The following is a 6,000-nucleotide window of genomic DNA, read 5'->3' on the forward strand; positions in this document are numbered from 1 at the left end:
GCAAGCAAGGGCTTTTAACCTCTGAGATCTCCCTAACCTGGTATTAACATCTTAGTATTAAGTCTTGCTATTCCAAAATGTTTTCCATTTATTTGAATCTGTTATCAGTAACATACTATAATATTCAGTATGAAAGTTATTTCCTTAACCAAATTTAATTCTAAGTATTTTCTTTTTATCCAAAATATTGTAAAAATGCTTGTTGTCAGAATTTCTATTCTCAGTCTTCATTTTTTTTTAAATTTTATTTATTTATTTATTTATTTATTTATTTATTTATTTATTTATTTGAGAGCGACAGACACAGAGAGAAAGACAGGTAGAGGGAGAGAGAGAGAATGGGTGCGCCAGGGCTTCCAGCCTCTGCAAACGAACTCCAGACGTGTGCGCCCCCTTGTGCATCTGGCTAACGTGGGACCTGGGGGACCGAGCCTCGAACCGGGGTCCTTAGGCTTCACAGGCAAGCTCTTAACCACTACGCCATCTCTCCAGCCCTCAGTCTTCATTTTAATGTATAGAAATGAAAATTACTAGGCTTGGAAGTGAAATCAGTCTGCAAGATGCTTTACCACGAAAGCACGAAGAACTGAGATCCACCCACAGAACCATAGAGTAATTGGGGAAATGAGCAAGAGTGCTGCTTCCTTGGTGAACCAAGGGTTAAGCAGATAGACACTGAGGACAATCAACTCCTACCAAACCAGATATCCAGAGGCTCCCAAGAGCCCATCACAGAAGTAGACCTAAAATGAACCCAACAGGGCTCAGGGAAATTCACAGAAGATGGGGTGGAAAAATTGATAGAGCCACAAGTTGGGACATTATGCAGAGACATTGTCTCTTTCCCATAACTGATGGCTGCCCCCAAAATGTACAACCCACAATCACTATGGGGATAGGAGGCTCCCTTGGGGGGGCAGGGATGAGGGTAAGGATGGTACCAACATGTACTATTTACATTCTGAGTATGTCTATAACTAATAAATATTTTTAAAGCCAAAAGTCATATTGGTGGCATATACTTTTTATCCCAGTATGTTGGTTTGATTCAACTGTACCCCATAATCTTAGGTATTCTGAATGCTAGTCTCCACAGTTGAGGCCAGTTGGAAATTAAAGCCTCTTGGAGGCCGTATATTGTTGGGGACAGGCTTATGGGTGTTATAGCCAGTTTCTCCATGCCAGTGTTTGGCATACTCTCCTGATCGTATTGTCCACTTTATATTGGCCAGGGAGTGATATCTACCCTCTGCTCATGCCATAATTTTCCCCTGCCATCATTGAGCTTCCCCTCAAGTTTATAAGCCAAAATAAACCCTTTTGTTTCCCAAAATCTGCTCTTGTTTGGGTGATTTCTGCCAGCAATGCGAACCTGACTGCAACAGTAATGTTGATACTGAAGAGTGCTGTCATTTGATGGTAGATACCTGAATGTGTGGCTTTGGCCTTTTGGAGCTGATTTTCAAGAGAAATGTGGATGAATTTGAAGCCTTGGACTAAGAGACACCTTGCAGTACAGCTTGATGCACTATTTTGGTCAGAGTTGAAAGACCTGAATGCAGTAAGAACTATGGACTGTGAGGTTTGACTTATGACAGTGAGAAAGAGCTTTGCCTGGACTGGGCTAGAAGTAGTTTGTGTGAGAGACTTGCTGTTATGGCCATATCCTGAGAAGTTTTAAGGGTTGCATTGTGTAGAAATGGACTTGTGTGAGCAGAGAGTTATGGCACAGAACAATAAAATGAAAACTTTGGGTTTAAACTGCTTTCTGATCACCTGGAATTGTTTGAGAGATTACAACCATTGAGACTGGTCCAGTTGACCTCACTGGGACAACAGGAATTCTTTTGAAGGGGCCTGAGTGTTCAAGGAGTGTCCTGTTCTTCAAAGTCTTCTTTATTCCCCTCATGGTTAACAAATTGACACCCTACCTGGTATTGTGGAGTATAAGAAATGCAGGAAAGAAAGGGTCATTGAATTTGCAATGAATTTGGAAATGGCCATGGGCAGTGTGAAGCAGGTTTGCTGGATGCCTGCATGGAGTCCCAATGGAGTTGAGAGGATAGACCGTAGGTTGCAGTGGAGACCCAGTGATGATGCCTGGACCATGAGATGGCTGATAACATAAGCTCCCGGCCCCATATGAAGTTTTACAAGACTGAATAGCCTAGCTGGGGTGGGGCAGAGGCATGATTGGAATCCCAGAGTCTTGTTGCTGGTTAGAATTATCAGACATGGAGATTGTCACTGACTAGAGCTGTTGAACTTGGAACTACAGCGTTTAATGTTTGCCTTGTATAAATCTTGTATAGGTGGAATATTTCTTTAGTATGTCCAATACCATCTTTTGCAGTTTGTTTATTCTGTGCCATTATGGGTTTTATGGGAATTTTTTGGTATTATGTATAAGTTAAAAGACCTTAGATTGTGGGGATATTTGAACATCATTAGAATTGATAAAAGCTGTGGGGACTCTTAAAGTTGTACTGAATGCATTATATATTTTTTTTTAAATTTAATTTATTAGTTTTCTTTTCAGTAAATACAGGCAGTTTGGTACCATTATTTAGGCTCATCTGTGATCTACCCCCTCCCATTAGACCCTCCTTATTATTGAAAATGGGTCGTGCATTGTGGAGTTAGCCCCCAGTTATTAGTATGATAAATGTCTCTGAAAATCATGACCCAACATGTAACTCTGACATTCTTTCCGCCCCCTCTTCCGCAAGATTTCCCTGAGCCATGTTGGGTTCATTTTTGGTCTGCTTCAGTGCTGAGGTGTTGGGGGCCTCTGAGGCTCTGGCTCTCTGATTTGGTAGGAGTTGATTTTTCTCTGCGTTGATCTCCTTCCCCTTTGTGCTGGTATCCAGTTCACAGGAAAACATCACCCTTGCTTATTTCGCCAGTTGTCCTTAGTTTCAGTTGGGCCCCTTCTGAGGTATGTTGGGGCAGCTCTCTTCTTAGGATCTGCATCTATCTGGAAAAGAGAAGCAGATTCTCCAACGGAGAGTAAGTTAGCACCCAGAAAATTGAGATAACACTTACTTTTTTGATAGACAGTTTGATAGGTGTAGGCCCTCTTATACCCCGTGATTGATGGTAGCTTGATATTGTAGAGTAGGCTTGTGTTTGGGTATGGTTCTGACTTGTTTCCCAGCTCCAGCTAAGGGTCTAGTACCACTGAGTGGATCAGTTAGCCAAATCAAGAGCAATTGATTCCTCACCATGGCTGTGTACCACTATTGCACTTGTATGGGTATCACATCCGGTTAATTGTTGCTACTTAGGTTAAACAATGTGTTGCTTGGACAGATCTTGGTCACTTCCCCCAGTGGCCTATGTAGTGCCTTCTGGCACTAGACACGCTGACTGTCTGGGGACTGACTCTCTCCTGGCTTCCAGCCATGTCATTCCATTTTACGTGTCAGCTGCGTATGGAGTCTTCAGCAATAGGGTCTTACCACTGGCCTTTGGTGGGTCATCAATTACTCTGAAAGAAGTCTGTCATTGTTTTGGGAAACCTTGTAGGTTTCTTTGATCAAAAGCTCATTGTGGATTGTAGGCCCAAGCTGGAAGTGGGGGTTACAGGTCAGTGTCCACTAAGAAATTGAGGAAAAAGATAACTAATATACAAGAGTTAGAGAGAAGAGAGATAGAGGGGAGAGGGGGAGAGGGAGGGAGGGAAGATGTAGGAGATTTAGGTCAGTCTTGATCCTACCCTCTCCAGTGTCTTGTGGTTCAGGTGTTTCCTGTAAGGGACTAGTGAAGGTTCAGTCATTTGGTCTGTCTTTTAGGAAGTAGAATTTTATGGTACCATTGCTGTTTGGGTCCGGATTACTGTTTTCCACCCTTTGATTCACTCCCCGCCCTCCCATCCATCTTATTGTCTAGTCCATGAGGTACTTGCTGGGTATGTAAGGCATCTTGGGCAAATTCAGGTTAGGTGTTGCAGATGAGTGAGACTATGTGTCGATTTTTTTTCTGTGATTGGGTAAGTTCGCTGAGAATGATCTGTTCCAGGTTCAACCATTTTTCCTCAAATTTCTTTATGTCATTTTTTCTTACTGCTGTATAGAATTCCATTGTGTAGATATACCACATCTTTGTTATCCATTCTTCTAATGATGGACATCTGGGTTGATTCCAGCTTTTAGCTATTACGAATTGAGCTGCTACAAACATGGTTGAGCAAATCTCTCTGGCTTTTGGTTTGAAGGTTTTAGGGTACATGCCCAGTAATGGTATAACTGGGTCTGTTGGTATTTCTATAGTCAGCTTTTTCAGGAGTCTCCATATTGCTTTCCAAAGTGGTTGTACCATCCTGCATTCCCACCAACAGTGAATGAGTGTCCCTGCTTCTCCACATCCTCGCCAGCATTTATTTTCATTTGACCTTTTGATGTTGGCTATCCTTATTGGGGTAAGGTGGAATCTCATAGTTGTTTTAATTTGCATTTCTCTGATGATTAGGGATGATGAACATTTTCTTAGGTGTGTGTTTGCCATTTGTATCTCTTCCTCTGTGAATTGCCTGTTTAACTCTGTGCCCCATTTTGTGAGTGGGGTATTTGTCTTCTTATTGTTTAGACTTTTGAGTTCTTTGTAAATTCTAGAGATAAGGCCTCTATCAGTTGGATAACCTGCAAATATTTTCTCCCACTCTGTGGGTATTCTATTGGCTTTGTTTATTATATGCTTATCTGTAAAGAAACTCTTCAGCTTCATATGATCCCAATGGTTGAGTGACTGTTTAAGAACTTGAGCCACTGGGGTTTTATTCAGGAAGTCTTTTCCCATTCCTATATCATGGAAAGTACTTCCTAAATTTTCTTCCAGTAGTTTTCGAGTTTCTGGTCTTATGTTGAGGTCTTTGATCCATTTGGATTTGAGTGTTGTGCATGGTGAAATGTGTGGATCAAGTTTTAGTTTCCTGCATGTGGTTATCCAGTTTGTCCAGCACCATTTGTTGAAGATGCTATCTTTTTTCCAGTCTATATTGTTTGGGCCTTTGTCGAATATCAAGTAGCTATAGTTGCTTGGCCCAAAATCCGGGTCCTCAAGTCTATTCCATTGGTCTATACTCCTGTTTTTATGCCAGTACCATGCTGTTTTTATTACTATGGCTTTGTAGTATAACTTTATATCGGGTATGGTGATGCCACCAGAGGTATTTCTTTTGCTGAGGATATGTTTGGATATGCGAGGCCTTCTGCCTTTCCATATGAAATTTGAGATCATTTTTTCTATGTCTGTGAAGAACATTGTAGGGATTTTAATTGGAATTGCGTTAAATCTATATATTGCCTTTGTTAGGATTGTCATCTTCACAATGTTGATTCTGCCTATCCAGGAGCATGGGAGGTCTTTCCATCGTTTCAAGTCCTCCTCAATTTCTTTTTTGAGAGTTTTTATATTTTCGTTGTAAAGATCTTTTACTTCCTTGGTTAACGTTATTCCAAGGTATTTTATTTTATTTTTTGCTATTGAAAATGGGACTATGTCCTTTATTTCTTTTTCTGTGTCTTTGTCATTTGCATACAGAAATGCTTCCGATTTTTGTGCGTTGATTTTGTATCCTGCTACTTTGCTATAGGAGTTAATCACCTTCAGGAGTTTTGGGATGGAGTCTCTCGGGTCTCTTACATATACAATCATGTCATCAGCGAATAGAGCTAACTTAACTTCTTCCTTTCCAAATTGTATCCCTTTTATTTCCTTCTCCTGTCTTATTGCTTGAGCTAGGACTTCCAGAACTATATTGAAAAGCAGAGGTGAGAGAGGACATCCCTGTCTTGTTCCTGATCTCAATGGGAATTCCTCCAGTCTCTCTCCATTAAGAATTATTTGGGCCTTTGGAGCTTTGTATATTGCCTTTATTATATTAAGATGTGAACCGGCCATGCCGATTCTCTCCAATGTTTTGATCATGAAGTGATGTTGTATCTTGTCAAAGGCCTTCTCTGCATCTATCGAAATGATCATGTGATTTTTATGTTTAAG

This window comes from Jaculus jaculus, chromosome X, assembly GCF_020740685.1.
Source record: "Jaculus jaculus isolate mJacJac1 chromosome X, mJacJac1.mat.Y.cur, whole genome shotgun sequence".
Classification (NCBI taxonomy): domain Eukaryota; kingdom Metazoa; phylum Chordata; class Mammalia; order Rodentia; family Dipodidae; genus Jaculus; species Jaculus jaculus.